Source organism: Rhea pennata, chromosome 1 (genome assembly GCF_028389875.1).
Source record: "Rhea pennata isolate bPtePen1 chromosome 1, bPtePen1.pri, whole genome shotgun sequence".
Lineage (NCBI taxonomy): Eukaryota > Metazoa > Chordata > Aves > Rheiformes > Rheidae > Rhea > Rhea pennata.
Genome location: NC_084663.1, coordinates 70065378 through 70082803, shown reverse-complemented (window position 1 = coordinate 70082803; position 17426 = coordinate 70065378).

Sequence of the window (17426 nt, the reverse complement as noted above, 5' to 3'; positions counted from 1 at the left end):
ACCGGAAGCTACGTAGACAGGGGGCGGGACCGGAAGAGGCGGGGTGGGGGGGTGGGGCGCGGAGGCGTCCTTTGCGGCGGTTCCGGGTTGTGGCCTGCGTCCTGTTACAGTTCGTCCGCTGCGCTCGCAGCGCTGCTCCTCTGCTCTGCTCGGACTCCCCGCAGCAGCGGATCAGCCCTGCCGAAAGGAGGCGCGTCCTTTCCGCCGTTGGGCTCCATCCCAACATGGCCGGCTGCAGGGCCACGTCGGCCTTGCCCGCGAAGGAGGCGGTTGGGGGGGGGGGGGCACTGAAAGTGAGGAGCCTGGCGTACATAGCAGTGCTCGTCTGGCTGCGCGTAAAGCCCAGGGCACCGTGCTGGTGGGGTTGTTCCCCCAAGAGGCATCCAGAGGTGGCCTCTGAAGCTGGAGGAGCCCCAAAGCATGAGGAGGGGTGTTTCTCTTCTGTCTGCAGACTGAAAGTTGGACTAGCACAGCACTGTACCCATCCCTGGCGGGAGCACATAGGCTGTCGCTCATTCTGTTTTTAAAGTGTTAAAATTAGGAGAAACATTTGCATTGTTAACAGGTCATTGAAGACACCTTAAGTCTTTCACTCTTTCTATTTAAAGGATAGGCAATGTATTTCAATTTCCAACCTTCTTGTGTTCCAGCTTCCGTGAGTTCTCACACACAATTGCTGATGATTTTGTAATTTCATGACTTAAACATGCTGTCACTGTAACTGACGTTCCCATTTTTTCCATATGCAGCCACAGTTTCCCAGTTTTTCAACATTTTTGACATTTTCTGGACTTTTCTTAACGGTGATGTCACTATCTCTCTGTGTTTTCTCGCACACCAGTAGCTCACTCTAGGAAGCCCTAGGCTACAGGTTATATTCACGAGGAGTTCAAATGCATCCTTAAAATCTTTTAAAGTAAAACTTAAAGTTATATTTAAATATAATCCCTAAATACATGTTTCCCTTGATAAAACTGGTTGTGACTGAGGAAGATCCTATATTGTAGCCAGTTGTTAGAAATACTTTGGGAGAGCTTAATGTACATAATATTTTATTGAGCAGAATAGCTAAAACTATGCAAGAATCAAACATAATTTTATTGTACTTTGTGTTACAGCAGTTTCCAAAATGTTTGTTGTGGTAGGTTACTCTTAGCATTCTTAACCTTGTGTGTGTTCTAGGTTTTTGCTACTCCGTGTCAGTTTTTTCTTCATCCAGAGCTATATTTCTTGTTGGGACTTAAGTAGAGCCATTCCACACCAAAAGGTAAATTTATAGGAGTGGGGCAGAGACTAGATGGAAAGATAATAGATGGAGATCCCTTAACAAATTTTATATTTAAAATATAACTACACAAAAGATTTATCACTGATAATAAAATACTTGATTTTAGAATCTATATTGATAATGTATTAAATATCAATATTTAGGTATTTCTGATCCATTTTCAAAGTTGATGAGCCACATTGTGGCTAGTGCAGCACGATAACATTTTTGCTGGCTTGCTTTATTTAAATAGTAAAAAGCTCACAGGGCACTTGAATATTTTTTGAGCAGCTAATTTTTCATTTAATACATTTATGTTTTTCAAAGGCTAATATAAGTGTAGAACTCTGTCTCCTAGCTAGCTTTCCTGCTTGGTTTGTATTTTAAAAGCACTGTTCTGGTAACTGATGATGCAAATTTGTCATTGAAGAAAATCTAAGCATCAGTAAAGATAAAAAAGAACATTAAGTAGTTACTTAAAGCTCAGTACTGGGGATGTTGAGATGTGCTTAGGACAGATTTTTTAATGATTTTGTAGCTTTGATTAATTTAGGCTTCTGAAAAATTGGAGTGTGATTTTTTCATCCTGCATAAAGTATGATATCGAGTTACAGAGATACAAAATTTGTAACAGAGGCAAAAATATTTGCAATTTGATGGAAGGTAGATGAAAATCAGAAAAGGAGATAAACTATGGAGATGTAAAACACACAATATGTGTGCTGAACTAAAAATCTCACTAGGCCTAACAAAACTGTAATTGCAATGCTAAAATCCTGAAAGCAGAAAATTGGTTAATATTATAAATGAAATTTTCTATATTCTGCATTTTTAATGGGCCAAATTTTAAATTATTGGATAGAATCACAGAATGGTTGAGGTTGGAAGGGACCTCTGGAGATCACCTAGTCCACCCCCCCCGCTCAAGCAAGGTCACCTAGAGCACATTGCCCAGGATCATGTCCAGATGGCTTTTGAATATCTCCAGAGGAGACTCCACAACTTCTCTGAGCATCCTGTTCCAGTGCTCTGTCACCCTCATAGTAGTAAAGAAGTTTTTCCTCATTTTGAGGTGGAACGTCCTGTGTTTCACTTTGTGCCTGTTGCCTCAAATCTTACCACTGAGCACCAAAAAGTCCAGCCCCACCTCTTTATGCTCTCTCTTTAGATATTTGTACACATTGATAAGATGGGGATCTTATCCTCAGCCTTCTCTTCACCAGTCTGAACAGCCCCAGTGCTCTCAGCCTTTCCTGATAGAAATCTGTGAATAGATTGTATATTATCAGCTACTGCTCAGTTTTATAAAAGTTATAAGTTAGTTGGTCCATGGACTTAGTGTGAATAGGTGGGTGATCACAAAAACTCTGGTCCCACATGGTGCTTGTATTTAATTACAGCATTAGGGACTTGACTAATTTCCAGGTAAACTAGCACCTGATGCTTCCCCATAGGTCCCAGCCATATCCTTTCTTGCCTCCTTTCCCACACAGTGGGTGCTCTCTACTGTACCAGATGGTAACTTCCAGAATGTAAGTGACTTTTGCGTTCCATGCTGAAGATATTTCCATTACTACTGCATTAAAAATACAGCTTGAATTTTATAGTTTCATTTCCTTCTAGGAATTTCAAATATTTAAGTAATTAAAAACTAGAGAGTCATAAACAAACATCAGAGCACTCTGCAGCCACTGTTACTGTGATATTGTTTAGCAGAAAATAAATTACCAATATGATTAGAGTGGGAGAAACATCACTACTGAGAAAACTACCAAAAATGCAAAAGATGACCACGTAGCTGGACAAGGTCTGTACTTTAAATATCTTAAGTATGGGAATTTCCTTGTCACTTAACCTTTAGAATCTAAATTTAATAGTGATGCAGAAGGATATGACTTCTAAAGTTACAGTTCTTGTAAGTGGGAAGTACTTATATGTAGGACACATGGCTAAGGACATACGGAAATAATACTGAAAATAAGGGTATCTACATGTTTTCTCAAATCAAGGCTTTAATAGCTACATAGAACATAATAATTAAAAGTCTTCCAAGTTCATTCTAGGCCTAATTCAGTGTATAACTTGCATAGCATACTTAAGTAAGTGGTCTTGCATTCTTTTCTTCCTGTCTTCCAGGGTACATTCTGCATCTCTAGCCCAACTCCAATGGAGAATTTTTTATACCACATTTCTCAAGCTGACCATTGGGAAGGGAAATACTACTATGGATCATGTCTAGGTTTGAGGAAGGAGAAACACTGTCACAGTGTCACTGCAACTGGAATGACAGATGTGTCCAGGAGGAAGTGTTTCAAGCATGACCAAGAGCAAGGTGAGGAGGGAGGAGGCAGAGCACACACTGAGCAAGAACAAAAGAAAACACTGAACCGATCCTACACTGTTGGAGGCTCTTGATGAGAAACAACATCCTAATTTAGTCATTCCCATCAGCTGTGCCTTCTCTGTTGTGCTTAGAGCAGCCATTTTCCTCTGATAGGGCCTGACAGCCTTAGGCCCTAGCTGTACCTCCTCTGGCTTTACCCCCCACTATTACCCTCCTGTTAGTTACCTAGTAACATCCCCATTTAAGTATATTTGTTCTCCTCAGTTTGAAAATCTTTAATTTGGAGATACACTAATTCTGTGCACCCAGGCTAGGCTACTTTTTAGTAAAGAGATTGTTAGAGAAGCTGGGGACTGTGAAACAGTCATTCAGTTTTTCAGGAGAGAATAGAGAATAATGAAAAAGAAGCGAAGGTGAGAGAATAGTTACTTACAAATGGAAGTCTAGCAAACAGGAAATAAAAATACTGGGGTTTTGACTTTTTTTTTTTTTTTTTAGAAAAGGTGATTATGTATCAGTCTCCAATAATGTTACAAAGCAAAAAAAAAAAAAAAAGACAACTTGTTTATGCAAAGTTTCGTGTTTATTTATCTATTTATTATGCAAATAGCTGTCTTGGAGAGTTAAATAAAGTAAATACTCATCAAACCCAGCTTCAGTGAGGAAGTAATCAGGGTCTTGTAATCATACAGATTAATTCTCCCCATTACTGCACAGCATAACAAGTATGCCAATCATAAAGCACCTAGGCAAAACTCTGTTTCACTTATCATTTATAACTCAGGGTGTCTGCTTGATTAAACAACATCTTTCCATTGCCAGTGATTGAATTTTCTCAGAAATTTTTGCTAAACATGAATTAAGGTATTCTAGTGGAAGATCATGATTCTAGGGCTTTGATTAAAATAAATCAAGCAGAGACTGAATTAAGTAGAGAGTGTTTAGTATACATATTTACATTTTCAGAGGACTCTTCCTCTCATGTTAGATACCGTTTTTGGAAATGTCTTCTCTTGCCACTAAGTGGAGCTCCTTACATATCTATTAATACATTAACAATACTGGCTGGTAATGAGATGACCTCTTTATGCTTATTTGAACTTCTACATGGACACTTTGTGGACACAGTGGACACTAAGGACATAACTAGATGCTTAGTTTTCTGAGGTGAATTGTGCTAAACAGGGAAATGAAAATCTACCTGTGCCTCAAGAGAAGACAGCAAGGCAGTCATCTTTTAAGGGGACCTTGAATCTGAGCTAAATCTAAAGTATTACAGATTTGGAACATTCATTTTGATCTGCAGCATCTTTACCTCTGTTAAGTTTTTCTTTAGAGAAATATGCCTTGATAATTTGTACAGCTCATTTATGGAGGAAAAAAAGGACTTGCTTGTTGTGGAAGGATGCTGCATTACAGATGCTGTGTGCAGATATGGGAGCAATTGCAAGGCATGTTGCTGTGTTTTCACTGGGGAGATAATTAAAATTGAGTGTCAGCACTTAGTAACTAGATGAAAGATAAAGAGCAGTTGTAATCATATTTCACAAAAAATGGAACAGTGTGTGCTTCAAGTCAAGTAGCCCTATCTCCATCAGTCTTTCATAGCAGGTGATCATGCTATTTCTAGTTTCATATAACTTCTTTTAATATAGGTCTAGGGATGGTGAGGGTTTGGCCACAGAAACTTTTCTGTTGGGTGTGTGAATGCTTTGTATGTTTACAGAGAGGAAAATAATATTAGACCTGGAAACAGAATGTATGTAGAGCAACTCGGAAGGGTGTAAAGAGGAATTTGAGGCAGTAGCCAGAGAACATAAATGATAGAGGTTTTGCAGGAAAGATGTAGCACAGGGAAGCTGGATAGGAGGGGCAGTAAGAGTTTTAACTATGAGTCCAATTAGGGGTCTCATGGTGGGATTTGTACCTTTTTGCCTTTCCCTTACAGGTGAGGTCAGATATAAGATCACTTATAGTGTTGACTTTTAGTCACCACCTGAGTGTTAGCATCCTAATAGGATTTACTTTTCTGGGAAGAATTTTGTCCTTAACCCTTCCGTATTTACATGCAAGTTAGACCCTTAGGAGCCTTTCCCTGTGACTAGAGGGCAGGGATCAGGCCCATTCAGAGCATGTACCAATTGTAGAGGAACAAAACCAATGAGGGAAATGAAAAATGGTTTAATCTTCACTGTAACATTTTCTCTGATGCTCAGTCTTCTGGTCTTGTTACTTTTTTTGAAAGGGAAAAGTCAGTGCTGGGCAGATAGAGAGGAGACTGATAAAGGTAGCAAATGGTTTCACTGAAAAGCTGAACCACTGCAAAACCAAGGGAACAACAATTGAAGAAATGATTAAAACAAAAATAAAACAAGAAAATGAAATGCTTCCCCAGTTTTAGTACTAGCTGTTTCCCACCACTTCTCAGAATGCAGAGAGTTGCTAAAGTTAACCCTCAGAAAATAAAGGAAGGCAAAGTAAGTATATCTGTATTTGGGGAATAGGCTGGAAGATGTAAAGACACAATTGGGGAAACTTTGACAGAGTGAATATAGGGGACTCTTCTAGAGATGACAGAGCATGTGTGTTTCAAAGTCCTGTACTGGGACTGACTATGTTCAGTTAAGCCAGTATTTACGTTACACATTTATCGAAGAAGCAAAGATCAATGAGAAGCATCATAGCAGCTCACACAAGATTTGGTGGTGTAGAAAGGAATGGACTATCTTACAGTGTTGATAGGGGAGAGAGGGGAAGGAGAAATGGAGAGGAAGAGAGATACACAATTCTGTTCCCATGCTTGAAGTTGTTGTAACCAAGATGAAGGGAAACTGCCAAGTTACGGGTGCCAAGATATGAGTTAAATAAGCCATTTCTGTATTTTCCTTTTCAACCAGCAGTTTCATCCCCTAGACTGTTTAAAGTATGACTGCAGTGTAAAGGAGGGGGAACAGCTGGGAATAACATAATATTCCTTTCCTACCTCTTTTCAAGCCTCAAATCCAAATCACTTGATAATTCAGGCTAGCTAAATAAGCCTTTACTCTTGCAGAAAGAATTTTGACTCATAACGAAAGTGAACTAGATTATAAAAGATTTGCTAGAGGAGAATTAAAATCACCTGGCAGTTCATTTACTTTCTAGGAAACTGAGTTCAGCAAAATTCTTCTTCTCTAAATATCCGTCTCTGAGATTACCCAACTGTGTAATACAATTTTTTAGGAGTGAGTTTCAGCTGAGTTAATTCATAGTTGTAAGCTGCTTTGATGTTTTCATTTGGAAGATATTCTCACAGTGCAAGATATTTATATTATTGTTCTAAAAGGCTAAAGTAATTTAGACAACCTCTGAAAATAAACAATAATAGGCAGCCTTAGTCCAGTTATCCTAGGAGTAAGTGAATTGGACATACACAAGTCCATGGGACCAGACAGGAAGCACCTGAGGATGCCAAGGGAGCAGATCAATGTCATTAAAAGGCAGCTCTCTGTCACCTTTAAAGGTTGCGGGGATCAGGAGAGGTTTGTGATGACTGGGAAAAGGTAAATATCACACCCAGTTTCAAGAAGGACAAGAGAAGGACCCAGGGCCCTGCAGGCTAGGCAACATCACTTATGTTCCTGGGAGGCTTACAGAGCCATGTCCAGGCAATGAAGGCTAAGAGGGTGACTGGCAACAGTCAGCATGGATTTATCAAGGACAAATTATGCCTGACCAACTTGTGATAAGAGGATGGCTGTGTGGATGAGGGGAGAGCACGGGATGGTCTGTACCTTGACTTCAGCAAGGCTTTTAAGGTCTCACATAGTATCCTTAGAGCCAAAATAGTGAGATATGAACGGGGTAAGTGGATAGGTGAGTGGAAAGTTGGCTGGAGCGCTGGGAAAATGGGGTTGTGATTGATGGTATGAAGTCCAACTGGCAGCTGGTTACCAGGGGCATCCCTCAGAAATCAATATAGGGGCCAATACTGTGTAATGTCTTTATTAACAACCTAGAGAATGGGATACAGTGCACTTATAGCAGGTTTGCGAATGATCCCATACATGGCAGGGGGAAAGCAGCCAATGCACTGGGGGGCAGAGCTGCTGTTCAGAAGGACATTGAGAGGTTGGAGCTCATTGAATGAGCTGGAGGGAACCTCATAAAGTTTGATAGAGGCAAGTACAATTTTGCATCTAGGATGGAATAATCTCATTGCAAAAGGGCATGCTGGGCACCAACTGTCTAGAAAGCAGCTTTGCGTAAGATGATCATGGAGTCTAGGTGGACATCAAGGACCATGAAACAGCAATATACCCTTGCTGTGAAGGAGGCCAACCACAACCTGGGCTATATTAGCAAGAACATAGTCTGTGAGTCACACACTATTTGGCACTTTTGAGACAATAACCAGAGTACTGTGCCCAGTTTTGGGCTCCCAGTACAAGAAAGGCATTGACATACTGGAGTGAGTCCAGCAGAAGACTACTGAGATGACTGGTCCTGTAATTAGTCAGGTGATCAGACATAAAACTGTACAAGAAGTGCCTGAGAGAGCTGGGTTCATTCATCCTTAAGAAGAGAAAGTAAAGAGGGCATCTGATTGCTGTCTATAACCACCTATAGAAGAGTGTAGAGAAGACAGAGCCAGACTCCTCAGCAGTGCACTGTGGGAGAAGCAACAGGCATGTGAAATTCCAAGCAGATGCAAGGAAAAAAAATCACAAGGATAATGAAACATTAAAACAGGTGCCCAGAAAGGTTGTGAAATCTCTCTTCTTGGAGAGAGTCAAAACCTACCCTGCACAAGTCCCTGAGCAATCTGGTCTAAGTTAGCCGTCCTTTGCACAGGACATTGGACACAGTTACCTCTGGAGTTTCCTTCCAACCTGCATGATTTTATTCCTCTATTTCATTTGAATTATGGTTTCCTATGCATGCACTGTAAGAGCAGGTTCCAAAATTGTCTTCTTTTCTAAGGCAAATCATTATATGTCAGAGGACTGAGAGCAGTTGTCTGTACATACTTTGTAATCTAGCACTGACCTCATTCCCCAGAAGCATTTAATGCTCCACTGATAAATTTTGTGAGCCCTTCACTATTAGCAGTACTGAGCCAGGATGTAAGATACTAAAATCTCTGAAAAATTCAGCTTGACTGTAAACTTCTCTGTTCTACTATACAACATACCATTTGCAGGTTTATCAGAACAAGCTATACATCGCAGAGATCTAGAACACAGCAATGTTTTCTACTACTATATGTACAATAAAATAAATCTGAAAGAGTAGAACAATTTTTTAAGTTGCAAGTATTATGCATTAGACCATCTTTCTCTTTTAGGACACATCAGAAAAGTAGGTAAATTTGAAAACGGAGAATATTAAGAATTAGATGATAAGAGATAATGCTCATATACAGCAAATTCTTGTGTTATTTAGAAGAACACTAGATACAATTTCTTTGCATAAACAACAAATTCATGCAATTATCTCTGCCCTAAGTGCATTAAGAACTTTTAAACAAATACTATTCTGGGACTTGAAAATATGTTCCATTTCAAAACAAAATATGGCAACATTTGTCTCTGGACTGGATCCACTAATGTCCTCAGTATTAGATCATGGATTAATTTAGCTCATTGTATTATGCTTGGAGTAACTTCAGTTGGGGGTTTTTGTTTTTTGCCAGAATCAAACTTTGAAAGAAATCAATAGTATTGATAGTAGAAGAAACTGACACTACTTTTACAAGTATGAGACATATCAGGGAGAGCTGCAAAGGTTTTCATTTTATTGGAATTTGGAGGAACAAAGATTATTGCCTCAAGATGCACAATGATTATACAGCTCCAAATAACTGAAAAAATATATAAATAAAATGTTCTAAAGTATGCAATAGCAGAGAAGTCAAAATGATAACAAGTATATTGATTATTCCTGAATAGAATTTTCATAAGGTTTATACAAATATATGAAAATTGTTTAGTGAAATTAAGGTACTTGTGAGTTGTATTTCCGAGAGATGTTCAGATCTGGACGTGCATGTCATGTGATCTTATCATTAAAAATAGAGATTTGGATTTCAAGAGGACTATAATAATTTCTGAGAGTATAATTATTTTTTTCTTTATTTCTTTATGTGACACAGGAACAGATTTACAAGTTAGAGGGAGGCTTAGTTTGTGTCATGGACATGTCCGTACTTTTCCAAGCTAGTAGTTCATCATCTGCAATTGCTACAGAACGCTAAAAGCAAAATCTTATTTATATTTGAATGCCTGTGTGACCCAGGTTTTGCATAACATTTAGTATGCATATATTAATAGCTTTATATGAGAAAAAGAAGTTTAGATTTAGGCTAGAAGTGGCTGGCTGCCAGACTGGATAAAAATAGAGGTAGAAATAATCTTGACAACCCATGTGACTTGATTTCCGGTAAAACTATCATCTTTGCTTACACAATTACAAGCTCATTAGCTGAATAAGTATGAACCAAGAAGAAGTCGTAAGTTCCTGAGATAGGTAGACCCCTTCAGAGCCATCAAGGTCTTTTAAAGTTTAATGCAAAAGTCTAAGTCCAAGGAAATAAGTCGAGATGACAGAAGAAGTCACAAAGTAGTTAATCTCCTTTCTGTGTCTGGAAAGTATTCTGTCTCAGTGGAAACTGAATACTTGGCTCTGAATGTGAGCATGTCTTAAGAATTCATGGTAAGAGCATCTGAGCAAGTAGAGGTGTTCAGTTGTTATGTTAAAGCTAGAATTGTTTTCTGCAGATTTTTTACTTGTGATTTTTTCCTTCCAAAAAACTTGACCTTAACTTTTTCTAAAAAAAATAAGTAAGTTGTGCTTATGCTTTACAGACTTAGGTTGGTTCATCTTGTGGAGGCAGTAGATCCAAAGAAAGCATCAGGTATCTCAGAGCAATTGCTTGAAATAGTTAAAGCACTCTTGGTCTGCTGAGGTGTAAGGGACCTGTGTGGGAATATGATTAAATGCAAAGTTTGGAACGGAATTTTTCTAGCCGACAGAAAACATCATTTTCCGTAGAGAAAGCAGAATTAGCAGCACTTGACAACTCCTGCAAAACTCTTGAACATTCTGACTACTTAATAGATACAAGTGCATTATAGACAAAACCCCGGATCACAGTAGCAGATCTGAAGACTTAAAAATAATTCATGAGTATAGTATTATAACCAATAATACACATCTAATATCTTACCTATTCAAAGCACTGAATAAATAACTAAGAACATATCTGTGAGGTAAGAAAAGGGAGTTGAATTTGGAGGCTAATAAGAAGCAACCTGCAGGAATACTATGACTAATAATCTTTTTATATTGTAGCCTATCAGCCCACCAAAATAATGATTCCATTACACCCTTCGCCCAGGAATATGCTGCTACTACAGTTGGCAAGAGCTAGAGATTTCCATCTGTGGATCATTAATCACATCCTGAAAGACCAAAATGTGCCATCATTTAACTTGTCAAATTAAAAAAAAAGTATCAGAAAGCCCTTTTTTTTGATAGCTTCATTTGAGAGACCAAAGACAGATGAATCCTGTCAGCTGAACAACTTTTCTCTTGTGAACAACTTTTCTCTTGTGAGAGTTAAAATACACTGGTGGAAGGGTAATGTTATGTATTAGTACATTCATTTCATTCTTCTGAAAAAACAAACGTATTCATATATTCCATTAAACAAATGTCAGATGAGAATACTGCTGACTGTAGCTGAGTGTGAGTTGGTTGCTTGGAAGTGAAATATTTTGTTCATTATGATTGCTGAAGTAACTCTTAACCTCCTGAAGGACTTCAAGTTTCTGCCCTGTGACTTCTAACCAAGCTTCAATATCTAAATTTGCTTTTTCTGTTACCTGCCTCTTCTGCCATCTCATCAGCTACTCGAGTCAAAGCCACAGCTAATTTGCTAGACATTTTTTCCTAACAACTGCTTTACAAATTGATTGCTAACTTAATGTATATATTCCCCTTGCTGATTTTTCACCACAGAACTTGATGACAATAAAAAAGATTCCAGATAAAACTTGCTTTTGTAGTTTGTATATACAAGCTTTCAATTCAGTACATACAGGAGTCTTTTGGTCTCAGGAGGGCCGACTGATGATTTGACCCTATTTGAGAAAATCAGAGCTGCAATAAATGAAGGGATGAGAGTTTGAGAGGAAATATAGTTACCGGATGTTTATTCAGAGCTATAATATGAATGGGTAAATACAAGCAAATATATCATCCTCATATGCTATGGATCTGACTTCAAGTACTGTGGAAGGCAGTAATAGGAAGTACAAAGGTATCAGGAATAAAATCTGTATTGATTCCTTTCAATGAGAATCTGAACTGATATTTCAAGGAAATAACTGCTATACTTTTATCTCAGCAAATATTACTGAAAATAGCTCAAATTCCAAATCCAGATACACATACCTTTGATGGTATTAAGCTTGTAGTTAAAAACTTGAGTTACAAATTGGGCCTTAATGCCTTAAACCGAAAGCCTTAGATCCAGATTGCCACCCCTAGACTTTGAAGTGTATATCCGGATTGTTTTCATAAAACAAACTAAAATTAATCTAAAAATACTTTTTAATTATTTCACAGAAAAATAAATTTAGCTGTTTAAAAACATCTTCATGCAAAAATGATTTCATTTTGGGGGGATTTTTTTGATTTTTGTTTTTTTTTTTTTTTTTTTTTGCTGTGAAATTTTAGGTTCATTCAACTCTCCCAAAGTCCTAGCATATGCCTGAGCCAAAAACCATAAAACAACTGTTCATACAAACTCCTGAGAACCAAATCAGCTGACTCTGGCTGAGCACAAATGTTTTTTAACCACACTTCAGCTTCTTTTATGAAGATAATCCAAGCAGTACCAACTTGCTCATTCTGCAGACATCTTTTCTGCCTCTCCCAGGATAAAATGATAACATAGGAGACTTGCAGGATCAGAGAGCCATGGCCTAGAATTCTTTTAGTGTGCCCACAGAATCACAGGACAGCAAATATTTATTTTCTAATATGAAAAGGGATGTTGGAAAATAATTGAAATCCTCATATTTTTTAATTAGCCACAATATTTTACAGAAGCCTGGAATACCCCATCTGCAGCTAATGTAAATGTACAGTACTCTCTTTAACATACTTCTCTTATTTATTTTGTCTTAGTAATCAGCTGCTGCCTTTCAGAGGATAATAAAATTAGTTTTTATTCCCACATACAAATACAAACATACAATGTAATGTATTATGACTGATTTAGTTTGTTTCAGAGAACATAAAATCAGAGAAATACACAAGAGCACTCTTGTTTGAATAAATACTGGGCTGTCTGTATGGAATAACAATTATACACTGAAGCCAGAGCAGATGTATGGGTGTGAATCACATAAGGGTAGGTTGGGGAATCATGATCAGCCAAGCAGACCTAGGAATCAGTCAGCAGTGGGAATTTTTCTATGGTCAAACAGCGAGTTTTTCTAGCAGTATTATGGGGCAAGACAACGAATGGGATTTTCAACCTGTGTTTTGCTAAAAATCTAGTGCAGAAGTTTCAAAACTGTAGTAAGTGCATATTGGTATATAAATGCAAAATGTAATGAGAGCTAGGAGCTGCCACTGGCAGCTGGCATTAAGACTGCTGAAGAAAAACTTGCCCTCATTTAATACTCTGCAAGAAGAGCAACCGTATAGTTAAGCCTGAGAACTGGGGGGTGAATGACAGTTTTCCTGCTTTACATCCTGAGGTAGGTCAGATTTAGAGTGATTTGCACTGCCACTGAGTATCCAAGTGTTATTGTAGTTGGGAGAAGGAAGATCCTTTGAAAAAGGGAGTCTGCTTCTGTGTTTCAAATGACCTGCTCTTGCAATATAATGGTATATCTTCATTCAAATTTATGATGTTCCTTTGGTACCTACATATAGAAGGTAGTCTCAAAGTGCTGTTTAATGCAAATGGCATGATTGTCTGCTTTTCTGCATCATTACTGCATTACCCATACCTCATTCAATGTCTCTGCCTGTGGTGTATTGCCATTTACTCTGTTATTTGTAAAACAGATGATAGCACTTTTAGTTGGGGGTAAAAAAAATAAAAATATTCAGGCACCTGTAAGCTAGGGGTTCTAAAGAATCCTCCAACAGCCTGTCAGAAATCTGTTATATCAACTTCCAGTAGTAAAGAAGCGTGCTTATTAAACTCATTATTTGTTGTGAACCTCAGGTACACGGTGGCTGAGGAGGACTGAGAAGAAAGGGCAGTTAGGAGTGCCTACACAGCGTTTGATGTTTGGGGTTAGTGAGTCAGGATGGTTTTGTCCACTTTCCTAACATGTCTACATGTAAGAAGAACAATTTTTGGTAGGTACTTTGCAGGCACTCTTGGCTGAAAGTTGGAGACATACAGGCAAAGGAAGGGAACGCAAGGCACCGCGAGGGTGCTGCAGGGAATGCCAGATCTCGCCACCACTGCTTATGCTTGCTCTCATACCTATTCCGTATAAGACAGGACTGTAATGTTTGTTGTTATCAAAAACGTGTTTCATCAGAAATACATTCACTCAGCAAAACAAAGAGCAGCTTATATTGTATTATACTCAGCTGAGTGTTTCTAGCCGCTGAGTTAAAATGACTCAAAATAATTTGGAAAAATTTGTGGCATTCCATTTTTTTAAACAAGAAATAGGAATATATTCCATCAAGTATGGATATATCTGCAGGACATGTTTATGGAACTTATATCTGATGACAAAAAATCAAGCCTTTCCATTACTAGTGATAACTGAAATATGTGTTCAGACTTGGTTCCAGTCAAGCCGGTGACAATTTCTACAATGATTTGAATGAAAGTGGACCTTAATCTTTTTCCACAATCTTTATTAAGTGCACTTTAACACCATGTAAGACTTGGTTAATTGAAGGAAAAAAACAGTGCATTAAAAAACGAACAACAAACCTACTGATTTACTATTTTGCTTTAAAGATGTAAGAGGATCACTTGCCCAAATACACCTGAAGCTTTCTTTTGTTTTTTTGTTTTGTTTTGTTTTGTTTTGTTTTGTTTTGCAGCTCCAAAAAGCCACCATCTCCTCTCTAGAGATTTTTTTCTTGCAGGAATTAGAGAAATCTTCCAGAATTCTAACTGAGAAATTCATTTCATGAATGTATACTTATGGAAATAATTAAAAGGGAACACAATAGCAAGCACACTAGGGAGAGGGTGTATGTATACAAAGAGCATAAGACAACTAAAGAGATCTTTGGCATTTGTATAGCCAGGAAGTACATTTTCAATTTGTATCCCGCTTTGCTCCTTCTCTTTGTTAGAACAGATGGAAGACATACAGCATCTCTATTTCAAATAACATTTTCTTTCTTTTTTTATTTATTTTTTCTACAAAACTAGGCCACCTAGTGCCACTTCTCATTTAAGCAGATCTTTTAGCTTTTTATCTTATTGTAGTAACTGCATAATCCAACAACAGTATTGATTTCTAGGTTGAATTTCAATCCTATTTGACAGATAGTATCTGCCGAGTAGGAGGGCAGCTCCCAGGGGACAGAGAGTTCACACTTCGGCAAGTTCATTTTAGGCCCACATGAGCCTCTCACAACATCTGAGCTGCAAAACCTGGCGACCTGCAAAGCCAGACTGGCATGTTGTCTGACTAGTAAAAGTTGAAAAAGCACTTGTTTATTAATGGAAATGATGAGCTTCATGAGACCCCTGTGGATTTGGTGAAGGCAATATGAACCAGAGGATAACAAGGGATATGGGAAACCTCCCCATTTATCACACTATTATTATCCTCTTATTTTTTTTAGGCCAAATGATCATCAAAAAGTAATAATGCTTGAAGATACTCTTGTTGCTGGATTAGCTGGGTTTCAGCCAGAGAGAGAGAGAATAGTAGGTGTACAAAGAAAGGGCAAGGCTTTCTCTTGGCTCTGTGTAGAAATTGTAACCTGAATATTCAACCTTTTTATGGCATTCAATAGGGCTGACCATCAGATACAGTAAACCTGTTTACATTAGCAAGTGAAACAGGAATAATGCGCAATTTGGCCACTCAGTCCTGCAAGGGAGCTAGTCATTCCTTACCAGCAAGGTTGTGAGAGCAATAGGGAGCAACATGTCCTGTTCTGCTAAGTTGTCCTGGATAGAAATGTTACTTCAACAGATGCATGATTCCGTTTGGGAAAATGAAGTCATATCAACCATGCATTAGTTACAATTGTCTCCATGCATTAGTTATAATTCTCTGGATATACTGTTTTCCACAGAAGTATTTGTCATCAAAAATTCTGCAATATATAAAGAAGAATTAATGTATGTATGAGGAACAGTTAATTAAAGCATTAAAGGAGTACCAGGCCAGAGAAATAGTAGCTGCCCCACAGAGCTGAGCTAAGTAGCTAGAATATATTTTCTTCCTTCCATCCAGATGTTAATGTGATCAGAAACATCAGCCTGCTCATGAGCTCATAGGCAGGCTGCCCAAAAACTCCTTAAATTTGATCTCTTTTCTCTCTGGCCTCTTAGGGAGAGGCCCTGACCACAGCAGCCCATCAGTTACAGATGTTGTCTGAAGGTAGAGACAACATGGGGCTTCATTGCTGAAGAAGCAGTTGTCTAAATTTCAGAGGGATAGAGAGCAGCAGCTATTCTACATCATTCCTCTGCACTGGTCTTTGTCAGCTTTGGTCCGCTCTGGCTGCAGGTCTGAGTGTCAGATCTTCAAAGCCGTCACCAAGTTTTAATCTATTCATATTGGCAAGACATTGCTATCCACAGTGCGGTGTCATAGCTGCAGTCTTCTCAGAAAAGCCACTGACAGAGCACAGGACAAAGGGCACTAAAGCTAAAGGGAAATATTTTTGGCACTTGGTCTTCACTACAGATCAGCTCTCCTGAACCACAGAAACATTCCTTATATCCATTGCAGTTACTTATATTCCATGAAGAATTCCCCCCTCATATTTACAATATGAAATTATTAACTTTACATCAGAAATATGGAATTGTGAAACTGAGATTTCTTTACAATCCAGAGTGAACAGATCTACAATCATTTAAAAGACATTTGCACAAAAAAAAAAAAAAAAAAAAGTGCTGCTGCTTTTGAGATCCTTGTGACATGCTGTGCTCCAATTTTGGAGTTTGCCAGTTGGAAAGAAATGCTGTTAGTCCCAAGATTTGAGCAATTTTAGATATATTCCAGTCTTTCCGGAGGAAGATTTTTCCACTAGAACTGATTTAAATTAAAAACTAACTGTTTTCCAACAGGGAAAGATTTATATTGCATATTCAGCTCCCTTCAGAAACAGCCTCTTCTGCCTTGCATGTATCCTGATGGAGTTGCTGATTCATGATGAGATTACTCAAGCAGCAGTTTTGTGTAAGATTTGCAACATTTGCAACAGTGTGCCTAGTACTGTGTGATGTGGAAAAAACTAGATTTATCTTTCATTTATAACTGACCAGCTTGTTCCAAGTAGTGGTGTAATACTCAGAATCAGGTAACAGCTTGAAGATCACTTGATCTCTATGACAGCCTACAGTTAGCTCAGTTATTAGTAAATAGGAAGAAAAAAAGGAAGTATTAAGCAAAAAAAAAGTTGTCTAGCAAACAGTGAAAAAATGCTACCTACTGTTGCAGTTTAATTTTCAAAGTTGTAGTATTTCATGTTTTCATTTGGTACTTCAGTTCTTGTAGGAAACTCAGATTTTGCTTTTATAGAGTTATTAGATCTCACAGGGAGAAAAAACAATTAGATATGAACCCAAATGCACCTTAAAGGGTCGAAGTT